Below are 17264 nucleotides of genomic sequence, written 5' to 3'. Positions count from 1 at the left end.
AGATAACATGAGCTTATTTGACTTTTTTAAAACCTAGATGGAATATAAGTTTTCTGTCTGCATTATGTTAAATACTGATAGTTCTAAAGATATGCTTGTTTTAATTAAATCAACAAACAAACTAGCTTTTATGTATCAAATATTATCCTAGGTCAGAAGAATTCGAAAAACATTTGAGTTAGAGTCTGTATTTCTGAGAGTAGACTTGATTTGTTTATCTTTAAGCCCTTTAAATAGAGCTCTTAAATAAATGAACTTCAGCAACTCTATCCAGAGGTAGAAAAACATCACACAACTGTAACATACCTCCATAGAAATACATAAACATACAAATATATAGCTTTCATTTTAAGATTTTAGCCCTGGGATGGGCATGATAAAGCAAAACTCTCTAGTTTACAAAAGAACAGTTGCATTAAAATTATGTTTCTGGCAGATGGAATATGTTAAGGTCACCTGCTCATGGGGCTGGAGCTTTTTAACTTACATTTGTAAAAGAAACTTTTAAAATCTTTCCTTGTTTTCAAAATAGCTTCTTTGCCCCACCCCCTTCTGGTAAAAATTAACTTCATTCCTAGAGAAGAACAGTTAGAAAATATAGAACTAAAGCAAATAGACTACCAGATATTTCTCCAGCATAGGTAGTTTTATTAAATATCAGTAGAGAATAACTATTTGGAATCTGCAGCCAAGGCAAGCAAGTTCTGGACAGCAAGGAAGGAGAACACTTTATAGGGGAAAAGGACATTGGGAGAGCTATAGCAAACTTAATCCATGACTCTTTACTGGCAGAATTATTGCCAGAAAAGGAGTCTTTCTTCCTCCTATTGAAATCTTGCTATTTTCAAGGGAAGAGGGCTCCCCGTCTTGTTTCCTGACTCTATTTAATTGAGGTTTCTGTTTATTTATTTATTTATTCATTCATTCATTAATTTTTACGAAGACTTACATGTTAAAGGTGCAGAGAAAAAATGTTTCACCAAAAACTTTTGTCCCTTGTCCAAATCTTTTATAGTATCTGCAAGCTTTTTGAGGTGAACAGGGGAGGTTTTGGAATTGGTAAAAAGGACAGGGACCTTTGAATTTTTTCTCAAGCCACATTTCAGTTCTTAAAGAGACTCAATTTGTAAAATAAAAACAATTGTTCTTTTTTGTTTTGTTTTTATTTCTGAAAGAAATAAGATGCAACCTGAATGATATTAAGAGACTGGCACACTCATCCAGCTACATTATCCTCAGTTTGCTTCTTTATATCAGGGACAAAATCTTCAACTAAGATGAAATTAAAAGATTCCTTTGTTCTAGATTTTGAGCTGTGTATCTTTGAAACACTTTAATAAATCCTTTTACCAAGCTTCAGAAAGTTTTTGGTTTTGTTTTGTTTTAGGTGCAAACTTTAATTTTAGCATAGAAGAGAAGGCCTAAAAAAGGTTTCTTTCAGATCTTGAATTATCAGCTTCCAATTTGCCAACTTTTCATCATAGAGCTACTTGAAAAAAATTTTTAGGAATATATCACCTGGTGGCAGCCAAGACAAACAGCAGATATTCCCGGCATTACTGAACTACCTCATGAATGCAAGCAGCAGTTCCTTGGGAGCTGCTTCCTTCCAAAAGGGTGCAAGGATACTGCTCTCCCAGGATCCAAAGCCACTCCCAAGATAGCCACCCCCCAAAAAGAGAGACTGAGAGCTGGTAATAGGCAGTAGGACACTGGGAAACTGCACAACTCAGGCTGGGACTTGAACCCACAGGATAGGACTCAAACCCAGCCAAGACTCGGACTGGAATTTGAACACCTGGGCTGGAACTTGAACCCAGTCAAAACTCAGATTGGGACTTGAACCCACTGTCTTTTAATTAAAATCACTCCCATGGTCTCAGCAATTACTGAAGTTCAGATTCTTTTTGTCTCAGTGAGGAGGAATTCAGCGAGAGGCAACATGATAGCTAGGAAGCAGATTTATTGAGAGAGATAGACAGAATGTGATCCATCTCAAAAGAAGAAATAGAGGCCCCAAAATATGAGGTAGTTGTTTTTATGGGTTGGGTAATTTCATAGGATAATGAGTAAGAGGATTATTCTAACTATGCGGGGGTAAGGGCAGGAGTTTCCAGGAACTGGGCCACCATCTACTTTTTTGCCTTTTATGCTTGGCCTCAGAACTGTCATGGCAAATGTGGGTGTGTCATTTAGCATGCTAATATATTACATTGAGAGTATAATTAGGCTCAAGATCCATTGGAAATCAAACCATCTGCCATGTTTGATTTAGCTGGTTCTAACCAGTTTTTGTAGTATCCTCGAGGACTCTGTTATTCTTTTAAAGGTTGTGCCCTGCCCCCTTCCCTTCTGTTTCATTAGCAGTGAATGAAATTTAATCCACATTTCTGTCTGTCCATATTTTTGGAGCCCTCAATCTTAAAGTTGCCAAGCAAAGTTCTCAGGACACAAAATGAGGCAAATAAGAAAGCATAGCTGTCCCTGAGAGTGAAAGGATTACTGACCAGTGGGTACCCCCAAACAAATTCTCAAGTCATAATTCAAAATTTTTATGTATATAAATCTGCCAATCTGAATTTGAAAAGGAAGAAGCAAAGTGAAATTTTAACTTCCTTTCTCAACAAGACACCACAGAAAGAAATCTTAGAGAACTGACTTTAGTAATAATTCTTACCTTTTGCTAGCTTCTGCCAGTTTTCGCAAGATTCATTCTTCAGGCTCTGGAGTGAGTGGAATGTCCCAGTGGATCACATCCTGGTCACTAGACTCTCTAGAGGAGGAAATGTAGTTTTCTCTCTACCTTTTTTGATGAGTGCTTGAGTAAGATCCCTTTTTACTTTAGATCACCTCATACATGGATAAGCTTATCTCAGTTTAAAATTTTCCAAAGTAGCTACTGTAATTCAAGATCATCTTTTGTAAGATTAACCTGCTTGTTCAGCCTTAAAGTTTTATTCACCCAAGGCCTCACATTCAACCCAGTTCAGCTTAAATAAGACATAGCCAAAATCTGGATCCAGTCTGGTTTTTAAGTGAGACCCAGTCTGACTCCAATGTTTGCCAGACTCAATCCAAAGGAAAAAAAATCTCAAAGTGTGAAGGTTTATATTCCAAAATTGTGGAGCTAGGGACAAAGATGCACTGTCCCACCACCTCCAAAGGCAGGGAGAAAACTGTGAGCTCAAGGGGTTCAACAGGTACCTACATCAAGTTGCTCATTGCTCCACTGGGTGTTCAGGGGTCTCCCTCAGTTTCCTCTTCTAACATCAGAACTGTTAAATGATTAACTGAGGAATATTAAAGACTGTAAGAGTTTATTTGAACAAGCCAATTCATATCTAGCAGCATCCAACCAGACATAGATAGAAAGGAACTGTGAAGACTGTACAAAATGAATTTTTTTAAAGCCAGAAGGGAGCAAGAAGGAAGTTATGCTAGGCAAAAATTTATTGGTTATTTCAAGGTTACTTTCCTTTAGGGAATGTTAGAGGTCTATCAAGCTCATTTCCTAGCTACTTCTGACCAGCTGATTTCTGATTTAATGGTTTAAGATTTCACTTCTGGGGGAGCCAAATTGCAATTAAATTAAGTATCAGTTTGGTGATGTGGGGTTTAGCATAGGCAACTCCATTTTGGACATGTTGTCTTGTTTTTTAGCACTATTAGCATTAATAAATAATCATAGGTTCAGATGAAATGCTAATTACCATTTTTAGATTATTCAATTACTAGTAAGAATTTGGAAAGTATGATAATGACAACATTTCATTTTCATCTCCATAAATGTCATCCTATTTTTAAGTCAGCAATTTTAAAATGGATATAAGGTATACAATTAAGATAGTTCAAATGTAAAATATGATTTGAATATGTATGATTGTGATTAACCTAAGCAAGTATTTTAAGTATTTCAGAAAGACATATTTTCATTTTTTCTTCAAGTGCAGAAGGATACAGTCATATTTTTTACTTCATGCCAAATTATCATCAAATACCATTTCCTTCTCTAAAAAATATACTCCCTTTATCCTATTTCCTGTTCCCATCCCACTTCTTCTCTCACTATCCTAGTCAGACATTCCAATATGTTTGATAGCTATACTTTTCATTGTATATGTTTTGACCATTATGTGTGGTTATTGTCTGTATATATCTTTAATTTATATAAATGAAATCATGAGATGATTTCTTTGTTTTTACTCAGCTCTCTTTTATGTCCATACATGTCATTTTATGTTCATTATTTCACGTTGCCAATTAGCATTTCACAGCATTGCTCAAGAAAAAAATTATTCATGACGTTACTGGAATCTGGGTTCTTGTTCGAGGAGCCAAAGAATGAACTTCGAGAACACATACACACACAGGCAGCAAGCAAAAGACTTTATTATAGAAAAGCAAACAGGTCTCAGCACAGACACTGAGAGGGGGAAGAATTTCCCCCTTCCTATTTTTTTATGGAGGTTTTTATTTGTTAAGAATGGGGATACGAACATGGGGTCCAGCCATCATTCCTTTTTCCCATTGGCCTTGTCCAGTCACCTACCTCGGGCCTTATCCAACAGGGGTCTTAGAGATGGATATACCCCATAAGTTTGATGGTTACTTTGTTCTTCTTTCCCCTAGACTGGGAGTCTCTGTTCCTCTCATTCCTTCCCCATCAGTCAAGGGGTGAGTTAGAGATTAACATCCACGTAGACATAAAGCAAATATATTTACTATGGAAAACAAGGCCTGTGAAAATGTTATTTCCTGGAATTCCCAAATCATAGACATTGACTGGGGTCAACTTCAACTACCAAGAAAAGTGGGAATTTATAGCCAAGATTCTATGAATGAGGATAAGCTGGTAGAAAATTGCTAAGAAGAACCATCAGGGGTAAAGGGGTGTTCTGTCTAATCTGACCTAATAAGATTCCTGCTGAAGGCAGGATATCACCTGGATAATGATGGAGAGTCAGGAACCCAGTTAGATATTGAAGTGATTAGATATGGAGGGTGGCAGATTCTGACTAAAGTGACAGCATGATTCTTGCTAAAAAGTGGACAATGCAGAGATGAATACAGAAGTCCGAAGCTGAAGCCTTTTGGAAAAGATCTCAGAAGAACCTGAGTAGTCAAGGAGAGAATCTGACAACATTCAAATATTGAATGTGGCATGTAATTCATAAACTCATATAGTAGGTGTGGGCACCTAGATAACCTTGAGGAAAATAAATTTAAAATGGAGTCAGAAAGCCCTCAAGGAAGAGCTCTCAAGCACATAGCACTTTTGCAGCCAGGATAAGCAGAAGGTAGAAGGAAGATAAGAATGTTGTTTTACTTCCATTATAAGGGACATTGACCACATGGGAATTTAATCCTCTGCTTTTAACCAATGAGAAACCTCCACAGCCTCAAACTCTTGTTCTTCTCCAGTGACTTTTTTGTTCAAAACAACTCTTCTCGATTTTTCCTAAATCTATAGAAAGCAAGACCCTACTCTTTGTTCTCCAGACTTGCTTATGGTTCACCAGAGCTTGCCTATCCCAAATTTCAGGTCTCTGCCTTTCCCAAATAATCCCATTGTGCTGGTAAAACAACTATTTTCTACCTGAGGTGGACACATCCAATATTAACACAAATGGTACTACAATGAGCATCCAAAGTTTTTTTTAAATATTTGTATTTTTATTAATATTATTTTTTAAGCGCAGATAAGGTTTTTGAGCCAGAATAGATTTTTTTGACAAATAATAGACATTTTGTTTCCCTGCACCCCAGTTTTTGTCCCTGGGCAATACAATGATAGCTAGATCTCACCCTACTCATATAAGGTCCATATTTTGGATAAGAAACCCGTTTTATATATATATATATATATATATATATATGCCTACATGAAGGAACAAGGCAGTTATCACTATTCATCTTCTGAGGGAGTTTTCTCGGGAAAATAAGAAGTTATCCTGTGTTCTTATTCTCACCATTTGGTAATAAATTTATGTAAATAAATCTTTAAATGGGACAGATAAGACCAGCTACTCTACATGTACAACCCAGGTGTACATCCCTTTTGAAATGTAAATTCCTATTAAGATAGCCGCTGAATATCCCCAGAGTTCTCCTTGTTATTCAACCGTCCTTTGAGGTAACCCTGGTCTATAGACTGAAACTCTTTTACTCCAGAGGAAAAAAGAGATGCTTTATTATCTTTTGGATGGAAACAACTAGATATATAATTAGGGAGACAAATGTCTACAGAGCAACTTCTTAAGTGAAATATGTAATGTTTCTGGAAAGTGGAAACCAACCTTCTCTATCTTCATGGTATACCAATTCCTATACCTAGGAGGCTGAGACTTGATCAGAACACTGAGAAATCCAGGGAAGATTTATTTGTTCACATTCATGTATATGGGGGTCTCTGATCTTTTGGAAAATTTCTCTGGGCTATACATTAGAAACTGGATTAATAGAAATTAGGTTTACTTTCTAAAATTGCAGCAACAATCTACAGTTTTCCTGTCCCTCAATTCCATAGAAATTCTTGGTATTAACCACACTTTTAATGTGACTCAATTTACTGTAGTCATTGTTAGTGTAATTTGCACCTCTCTTGTAAAAGAGTTTGAGCATCTCATCATGTGCTTGTTAGTCTTTTAATATTTTTTTGTTATATACCTTTTTTTCAGATTCATCTCCTATTTGTTATTTCTCTGCCAATTTTGTCTATAGTATCCTTCAACGAACAGAAGTCTTCTTCATACACTTCCTTTTCTCAAATATGATTGTGCTTTTGAGTTTTTGCGTAAGACATTCTTTTCCACAAAAAATAGGACCTGACAACATTCTCATGTCTTATATTCCTTTAAATTTATAGTTTTATTGTTCACATTTTCACTTAACTCACCTCTGGTGTATGGGGCTATGTAAAGATTATTTTATGTTTCTTTACCTATGAACTTGTATTTTCAGTTTTTATTTGGCCGAAATGAAATTTAGAGATGATTTTTATCACATTTCTTCTTTTAAATGATGAGCAAATACACTTTATCTGCAATTTCTTATCCCTTCATTAGATGTCTTCCCACATCAACCACAGTTAACCACTTAACAGTTTATTTGTTTAAGTTTAACATCCTTTTAAAAAGAAGTTCTCAAATTGTGTGCTAAAATATTTTAAAACAATTCAGCCTTTTTACTTGGAGATATAAAGACAAGAATATTTTGTTCACCAATAGAAATCCCTGTTAGTAAAACTACATTATACTCTAGGAAACAAAAGTGAATTAATAAAAATTCCAGCAGAAGACATCGGACTTATGTGGAATTACCAAATTGAGTTGGAATCTCAACAGTGGTTATGCATTATTGTGTTTATTTTAATTACCAATAGATCCTTTGAGATTAACGCAAATAAAGGGAGAAATGTTTCCTTATGTCGCATGCCAAGAGAACTCATAAATAATACATACATATTTGCAAGTTAGTACTTGCATTTTAATCAGTCACCTTTTGTCATGTAGTAATGCATTTATACATGTTATATGATTTAATTACTAGTTGCACCCCAGTGAGTGATGAACATATAAAATTATGTCTGTAATGCAAATATTGAGAATTAAAAGGAATTTTTCTTTTGTAAATGTATGTCATATAACATTTAAAACTTGAGTTTAACTGTAATATAAGAACTAAGTATTTTCTTTACCTATTCCATTGTGGGCCGTCATGATAGAGATGAGGACTCAGATATTAAACTTGAGATCGCACACCTCCAAATTGAACAGTCATATTCTAGCAATCATTAAAAGTTATATATTTACAAAATTATTACTTTATGTGTTTGTTAGGGGATAATTATCTTAATTGTATTGCATAAGCTTGCTTAAAGTTATTTATGAAATTTTTAGCAATTTTTAAAATTGTCTTAATTACAGAGCAAAATAATTATATTTGTAAATATTTAAACAAGGGAACCATAAGATTGCAGGTTCAATCCCTGCCCTTCCTCAGTGGGTTAAGGATCTGGCATTGCTGTGAGCTGTGGTGTAGGTCGCAGATGCGGCTCAGATCATGCGTTGCTGTGGCTCTGGTGTAGGCCAGTGGCTACAGCTCTGATTAGACCCCCTACCCTGGGAACCTCCATATGCCGCGGGAGCGGCTCAAGAAAAGGTAAAAAAAGACCAACAAACAAACAAACAAACAAACAAAAAGGGAACAGGAGAGAAATAAGAGTTTAAAATATCCCTAACCCCAATCCTACTACCTGGAAGGAAGTTGTCTTATCCCCTTTTCCCAAAAAAATACCTTCTAAATTTTAACAATTTGCAGCTCTATCATCATCAGTCTGAATATATTTCAAATGATTCTAGAATACTTTATATTAGATGGAAATTACATGCTCTCGAAATTTATTTAGAAGTAAACATTAGAGATATCTGAATCTCATAGCTTCTTTTCTCCTAATATTTTTCTTTTCCAGACATAATGACTTCACTAGAGCTTTGTTAACCATTCTTTGATTTAGTTTTCCAGGGAAAGTATTATTTTTCTAAGAGCAGATTTGGCAAGTAAAAATGTCTACAGATGGTAGGCTGACAATGTGATCAAGTAGAGCGGCCTGGGTTTATCGATGCCTGTATTCCTATAAACTACCATATTCCTGCCCATTTTTTTCCATAACACACCAACTCCTATGCAAAATATCTATTTTCAGTGGTTTATAAAGAAGTAGGTTTGAGTGATTTCTCACTTTACCCCTTTTTAAAATTAAAAAATAAATAATTCATGGAAAATAATTTCTACATTTTCACTTGATCACAAAGTCAAGGACAAAGGGGGAAAGGGAAATATTGTGGCATATGGGTAACTACATGTTCCATCCAAAATATGCAGCAACTACTCATCTCTATGGAAAAGTTCAATTTCCATATTGTTGGCTTCTCCATCTTTTTATTTTTTATTTTTTTTTTGTCTTTTTGCTATTTCTTCGGGCCGCTCCCGCGGCATATGGAGGTTCCCAGGCTAGGGGTCGAATCGGAGCTGTAGCCACCGGCCTATGCCAGAGCCACAGCAACGCAGGATCCGAGCCGCGTCTGCAACCTACACCACAGCTCACGGCAACGCCGGATCGTCAACCTACTGAGCAAGGGCAGGGACCGAACCCGCAACCTCATGGTTCCTAGTCGGATTCGTTAACCACTGCACCACGATGGGAACTCCTCTCTATCTTTTTAAATATAAGATAAAGATTCTTATATTGATAAAGAACTTATTGGATTTTGATTTTGGAAACAATTTATAATTTATTTAAAACACCATGTGCACCTAGCATGTACGAAATGAAAGAATGAGTGTTGATCTCAATTTTAAATTTTATTACATGAATAATTTTTTATAGTAATGTCAAAATATATTTTTAATTCCAGCTGTATCAGTATGAAGCATCATTTTCCTAATATATTTTAGTCTTTTTAATTCTTACCTTATTTTAATTTTTAACTTGGTCAAATTTACCAAAAATATATCAGTCTTTTTGAACTTTTATTTTTATACAGGAAATCCTGGTTTTGACATATATATATATATACACACACATATATACATACATATATACATATATATTCTTATTTTTATATTAAATTACATATAACTTCAAATGTTTATACTTTTAAAAGTTTGCAGTATCTTTATTAATGTTTTCCTTTAAAATAAAAATGGCATACTTCCATTTTCAACTATGATGAGGTAATTGGGAGAAAACCAGTGCTCTTGCAGATAATGACTAAAAATCCCAGCAATAATATAACTAAAATTTAAAAAGAGCTTCTTTGAAGCACTGGAGAACTTTTGAGGAAACCATCACTTGATGGGACCAAAATCACTTAGAAGACCACTGAACATGAATGTACATGCCAGGTTTTTTTTTGGTTCAATGTGTCAATTCTTAAACTGCAGAGGAAAGAAGGTATGGAGTCACAACTGCCAATGGGAGGTGATAATCAACTGAGTTTTCAGTGATAATGTGGACTGGATCAGGAAAAAAAAAAATGGAACTTAGACTTGCCCAAGTAGCAGAGCTTGATTGGCTTAGATATCAGGATATGGGAAGCACAGGGAGATGTTGAGAACATACCACCACTTTGATTTTTTTTTTTTTCTCTTTCTCTAAGATGTGAAAGGCTAGGCATTAAAACTCTTAAAAGAGATCAGACCTCTGCTTCTATGAAGACAAAGTAGACATACGCTCCTCATTTCTTTGGCAATTAACAACCCTGGGGATTATACATTAAAATGAACATATAATGACTCTAAAAGGTGGACGGAAGAAGGAAGATCAGCTAAGAAACTAAGGATACAGGAACCACAGAGAGGTAAATTTCCTGGGCTGGATTTTGCCTCATATATCCTGGAGTGGAGGAAGTTAGCAACCCAGAAATGCCAACAGAGGTAGATAAAAGTGCCTCTGCAAGCCTATGTTCTCTAGTCAAAAGACAAGAAATACAGAAAACTAGGAAACAAAAAGATTTTAGAAAGTAAAAAATGCAAATTACCACAAACACAAAAAATTCTGCCTCCATATTACAGCCATGCCAACAAAGACCAATTTAGAAATCTACAACTATCCTATATTGCCCAGACGATGTTAAAGAAAGCTGAGGAGGGATCCAAGGACTTTTATCCCCGCCAGACAGTGACATATTGAGGACATGATGACTTTCTCATACATGTGAATTTAGGTCAAATTGATGTCCATGAGAAAAAAAAAATGAATCTTGATCCCTATCACAGATATAATATCGAAGTAAACGAATTGTAGACCTAAATGGGATGATGAAATAGTAATATTTTGAAAAGTAGTAATAGGTCAATATCTTTGTTAACTTTGAGTAGTAAGCAATATATTAAACAGGGCATTAAATGCACTAACCATAAAATAAATTTTTGATAAATTAAGATTTTTAAAATCATCAGCTTATGTCTTGAAATATTACCAATGAGAGGGTAATTTGGCAAACCATTTGCAATACATGTTTGATAACATAGTCTGTGCAGAATACATAAGTAATCAATAAGAGAAAGAGAAACATGATAGGAAAAAAGGAGAAATAATTCATATAAGGATGTACCATCAAGGTTTTTGTTGTAGGCAACAGGGGCTCAATTTTCTGGGACCATTAAGAATTTCATCAGAAGTTTTCCAAAATTTTCACCCTGGCATATTGGAAGCTGAATTATGTTTCATTTTCCATTTTTTTGAGAATTGGAAACAGAGAGGCTCCACTCATATTCAGGAAAAATAGTTCTGTTGATGATAGATGCTTTGGGGAAGAGATTGGAAAGAAGCATGACATGCCTGAGACAATGTCAATGAGAGGAGAATTGGACATGTCCATAACAGCTGTAGCCCAAATCAAAGGTGGGGGGAGGTAATGCTGGGCATTACTATATCAACAATTAGGTGCAATGCTTAACAGCAAATGAACTAAAGAGTAGAGGAGGGAATCATTTAAAAGATTATCATGTGCTCTTCTGTGAAAGTGGATTATTTCTACATTTTTCCTCTTTGCCATTATTTAACTATTGTGTTGCAGAATGGTGCCTATATTAAGTCACTATTTCTATTTTACAAGAATTTTTTATCATGTGTTATATTTATTAAGTTTAAGCTACATAAAAATTTCAAAGAAAAATTTGAACTTCAAACAAGAGGATACATATTTTTTGAACAATAATATAAACCAGCAAACTAGATTTAATACTTCATATACATATATATATTCGAGACCTCAAATAATTCTTGTTTATTTTTTTCTTTTTTGGCCACACCCATGGTATATGGAACTTCCTGGGCCAAGGATCAAATCCATGATACAGCTGTGACCTATGACATAGTTGCAGCAACACTGGGTCCCTAACCCACTGCACAGGGCCAGGGGTCAAACCCGAGCCTCAGCAGCAACCTGAGCTGCTGCAGAGACAGTACCAGATCCTTAACCTGCTGCACCGCAGCAGTAACTCCTTCACATAATTATTTTTAACAATCTATTTTAACTATGATACTAATTAAGATATGACAAAATTAATGTGGAAAAAAGCATCAGAGTTTAGCTTTTATATTTGTTTCTACCTCAAATATAATTTAAAATATATATGAAATGTAAGGACAGAAATACTTTTCCAAATTAAATATATTTAGGAGATTTCATTAAAATTCAATTTTGATTTCTAATGTGGACATTTTCCTCATATCTTATTCTTTATATAATTAATTTCATTTTTCTGAACAATAATACTTGGCATAATACAGAATAGTTACTATGGAATTTTATACAGTAATAATTGATTCTTGAATTTCTATATTTTATAGGAATGACTCAATGAACATTACTGAAATTGAACTCATCCTTAAAATGCTTGTACTAAAGAAATAGCCATGATACATTAGTGATCTGAGAAACAATTAAGTGAAACATTATTTTTATATTGGAGAAACTCTGAAATTAATTACATTGAAGAAAATGATGTAAAGCTAAAATGATAAATCCCATCTAATATTTGGATACATATATGATAAAAATACTTATATTGATATTTTCAGTTATGCAAAAACAATGACATCTGGACAAGATTTTCTTTTCTAAAGATGAAGTACTTACAGAGGAATGTACATTTTTGTGTATTCTAAGTCTTTATACTATGAAAATGATCACAAGATAAGGCACTAGATTAACATGAGGCTCATTATTATCAGCTCCTTAAAAAGCAGGAATAATCCCAGGAAGTCTAAAATTTTCTTTTTTTTTTTTTTTTTTTTTTTTTGTCTTTTTGCTATGCCTCCTGCAGCATATGGAGGTTCCCAGGCTAGGGGTTGAATCGGAGCCGTAGCCACCGGCCTATGCCAGAGCCACAGCAACACGGGATCCGAGCCGCGTCTGCAACCTACACCACAGCTCACAGCAATGCCAGATCCCTAACCCACTGAGCAAGGGCAGGGATCGAACCCGCAACCTCATGGCTCCTAGTCGGATTCGTTAACCACTGCGCCACGACGGGAACTCCTAAAATTTTCTTTTAAAATGTTAAGAATATTCATAAATTCCTACTTTCTTATTACATAGTTATCAGAGTAATCAATCTGCACACAGATGTGTACTCTAGAGTCTGTGGCAAATAGTCTCCAGCACATGTACTTGTTCTTCCTATAAAACTAGAATAATTTAAGCAGAACATTTATTTTATACATCATACTACTGAAATGTATATCTTAGCATTGGTTACATATAACCACAGAGATTTGAGATAGGGGTCATGTATTGACTATTTAATAATTAATGTTTGAATTTATTTCAGAGATTCTTTAGGGTTAGTAAGCGCAAAACAGAAAGCAATTATAACTGAAATAAATACTAAATAGGACATAAAGGTGTTAAATTCTTATTTCTAAAATGTAGTGGACAAAAATTGTGACTACAACAATAATCTGAGAAGACTAAATTATTTTGAAACTTTACCAAAGTCTTTCATATAAATAAAAAATTTTTAGTGATGAAAAGTCCTCAATAACATTGATTGATCCACATTTTTAAGGGCAAAAACAGCCATATTTCAACAGGGGGTTTAGACACTGATACATTTATCACATGGAAACCTTTCTGGTATTCAGCTCATACAACAGTGAAATGTTGCCTTTGTGAGAATTTACAACCATAATATGAGATTCATAGCTCATCCTTTTATTTATTGTAGAAGTCTCCTGAATACTAGAAAAGTTATAAATGGTGAATTAAATCACAAAAATACAGCTTTGAAAAAGGCAATTCAGTCTAAGCCTTCTTTTAAAGTTAAAAAAAGCCACAAACAAACAAAAAAGATTTGGAAAATGATTATCAGTAGCATAATTTGCTTTTCTAGCTTAGTAGTTAATTTTATAAAAGTGAAATATATAAGGTGAAGTTGTGTGATTAGCTAATGAATTAATTAGGACCACTAGGAAAAATTCTTGAGAAACTCAGGGTATGTATTTGAGATGAGAAATTTACTTGATAGTTTTTAGTGTGTGGAGCACAGTATAATTTCTATAGAATTTTTGCTTTGGTTAGAATGTGAATCAATATGGAAATAGATGTTAAAACAAAATCTTAGGGAGAATAAAATTTGTCTATTAAATTTAGATAACACGATATTGGAAATTTTACCCATCCTTGGCAAATTAACTTGTGCCTGAACAGGAGTCTAACAATATGGAATTTATACTTATGTCCAAAATTATTTTTAAACTTCAACAAAAGTATTTAAAATAACTTTAACTGATGCTATTAACTAAATGTTACATGTAACTAAATTATTTTGTAATAGCAAAATAATTACAAAAAACAGCTAAAATATATCTTCAACAAAACATATTTTATATCAAAAAACAGCTAAAATATATCTTCAACAAAACATATTTTACAGAAAAAAATTCTATAAAAATGTAAATAAATGAATTTTCTAATATAAAATTAAAAAATACTCTGATTTGCCTACACAGAGACACTATTCTTTGCATTACAAAAGCACAAAAGACAGAAGGCTACCTAGAATGGAAAAGTGAGGAATTCCCATCTTGGCGCAGCGGAAACGAATCTGACTTGGAACCGTGAGATTGTGGGTTCTATCCCTGGCCTCGCTGAGTGGGTTAAGGATCCGGCACTGCCTGATCTGTGCTGTAGGTCACAGACGCGGCTCAGATCTGGCATTGCTGTGGCTCTGGCATAGGCCGGCAGCAACAGCTCTGATTTGACTCCTAACCTGGAAACTTCAATATGCCGCACAGGTGCAGACCTAAAATGACAAAAGAAAACAAACAAACAAAAAAAGAAAAGTGAAACATCTGCAATTAAAATGAAAAAATAATTGTAATTGAGTAACAATTTCTTGTATATTTCAATCATTTTATACACAAGTATTTTTGAAAGTTCTATAATTCATGAATTAATATGAAACCCCATGATATAAAATTTTATTGTTTTTTAACTTTTTAAAAGTTTTATTGATGTATAATTATTTACAATGTTGTCATACTCTCTGCTGTACAGCAAAGTGATTCATTTATACATATACACATGTCCATTCTTTTTCAGATTCTTTTCTCATACAGATTATTACAGAATATTGAGTAAAGCTCCCTGTGGTATACAGCAGGTCCCTGTTGGCCAGTCATCATGTAAGGTGGCACACAAGAAGTAATAAAGTGAAATGCATTCTTAGCCATTACACATCTCAAGTGCCAAATCCTGCTTCCCAAATTTATTGCCATGAAAACAGAATCCAGAAATACTAATAAATATGAAAATATATAACCTATGCTTCATAAAATATCCACACATATAATAGTATGGAACTTGGATAAGAAGAGGGGTATTGTTTTTTTCAGGAAAAGATATAGGTATTAGTGCATTTGGGAAGTTAACAAGTATAATTATGGATCTTAAAAACTTATAGGTAAACATAAGAAGAAAATAACATCTAAGAGTTCCTGTTATGACTCAGCAGAAACGAATCTGACTAGTATCCATGAGGACCCAGGTTCTATCCCTAGCCTCACTTAGTGGGTTAAGGATCTGGCATTGCAATTGTCATGTGGCTTGGATCCTGCATTTCTACGGCTCTGGCATAGGGCAACAGCTGTAGCTCTGATTCGACCCTTGCCTGGGAGCCTTCACAGGCCACGGGTGTTGCCCTGAAAAGACAAAAAAAGAAAAAAAATAACATCTATATATTGTATAATAAAACTTAAATTGAAAGGACATTTAGCCTATGAAATGGAAGATAGGAAACAAGGAAAAAGGAAGGGAAATTGTATAGAAAATGCCAAATATGATAGTTGACATAAAATCCTAAATTAATTCTAATTATAATAAATACTGATGTGATAAAACACACTAAAGGAAAAGAAATCTCAAATCTATGATACAAAAAGTTTCTGTGGCAATAAAGAATCATTTAACTTAAATAATACAGGGGTTCAAATATGAAGAAAAGGAAAGGATATAACAGGAAAACACATGGCCTAAAAGAAAGCTAAGTTACTGATTTCTTTTCAGAAAATAAAATCGAATGGTAGGAATAAAAATCTCCATAGTGCAAATGGTTGGGGGATATTTTCTGTAATAACATAGTAGTTCACATTATATTGCAATGAAGGGCAAATATAAATAGGGCAATATAGTCTCAAATATTTAAGGCAAAAATTTTATATTATAAAAACAGAACAATTGTAGGCAAAACATAGTTTCATCTCTAAGCAACATTTTCCACCATTCCTCTATGAAGGCTCACCATGTTTTTATAGAATTCACTCTGTCTTGTCTAATCAAATCATCATAGCAAAAATTACCCTCTTTGTCTTCTTTATCATCAGGTGGTTATTTTTTTGTTTTTACATATTTACTGGAGCATTGCTATCAGAATAAAAGTGTTTTTCTCATGATTTTAAAATATTCTTGAAACTGTTTTCTCATTATATAAACCTTATTTCTTTGTTCCTTATGCACAAAACTCCTCAAATGTCATTTCTAAATACACTGTCTCCAATTCCTTGCTACCCACTTTTTCTGAAGTCCATTCTAATCAGGCTCTCCTTTGAAGTAATTAACAGAAAATCTAAAGTTAATGTTATGATTGACTTTTATGTGGCCAAATTTAGTGGCAAAGTTTCAGTCGTGGTGTATTTCTGAAATTAACAAAGCAGTTCATTCCCTCTTTTATGTATCTTATCTTTTCTTGTAAGAAACAACAATTTTCTCATTTTCTTCATACCACAGGCTCTAATCCTTTACAATATTCTTTTTGCTGGTTGTCCTCTTCTCCCCAACATAAGGATTAAATCTTTGCTACTATATTCTGTATACATTTATTCATTTGATGATGTTATTCAGGCTCATGATTTTAAATGCTGTTTGTATGCTAATGTTACTGGAATTAGTCCAAGCTCAAAGAGTTCCTCTAGAGCCTTCTTGATTTCTAATTCTCCATCTGAGAGAGTCTAATAGATAACTGAAAAAAGAAAATTCCAACAAATTCTGATTATCAGTTTTCTTAAAAAAAAAAAAAAGCCAAAAAAAATCATTTGCCTTTCTCTTATACCCTATATTGAATCTAATCAACAAATTCTGTTGCCTTTACCCTCATAATATAGTTAGAATCAGACCAGTCAGAAACCTAAATATGAAAACTATAATGTCAGAGATGAAAAATATGCAGGTTGAAATTAACAGTTCATTAGAAATTTT

This window comes from Sus scrofa, chromosome 8 (genome assembly GCF_000003025.6).
Source record: "Sus scrofa isolate TJ Tabasco breed Duroc chromosome 8, Sscrofa11.1, whole genome shotgun sequence".
Classification (NCBI taxonomy): Eukaryota; Metazoa; Chordata; class Mammalia; order Artiodactyla; family Suidae; genus Sus; species Sus scrofa.
The sequence above is the reverse complement of the archived record's forward strand: the minus strand, read 5'-3'. Positions refer to the sequence as shown.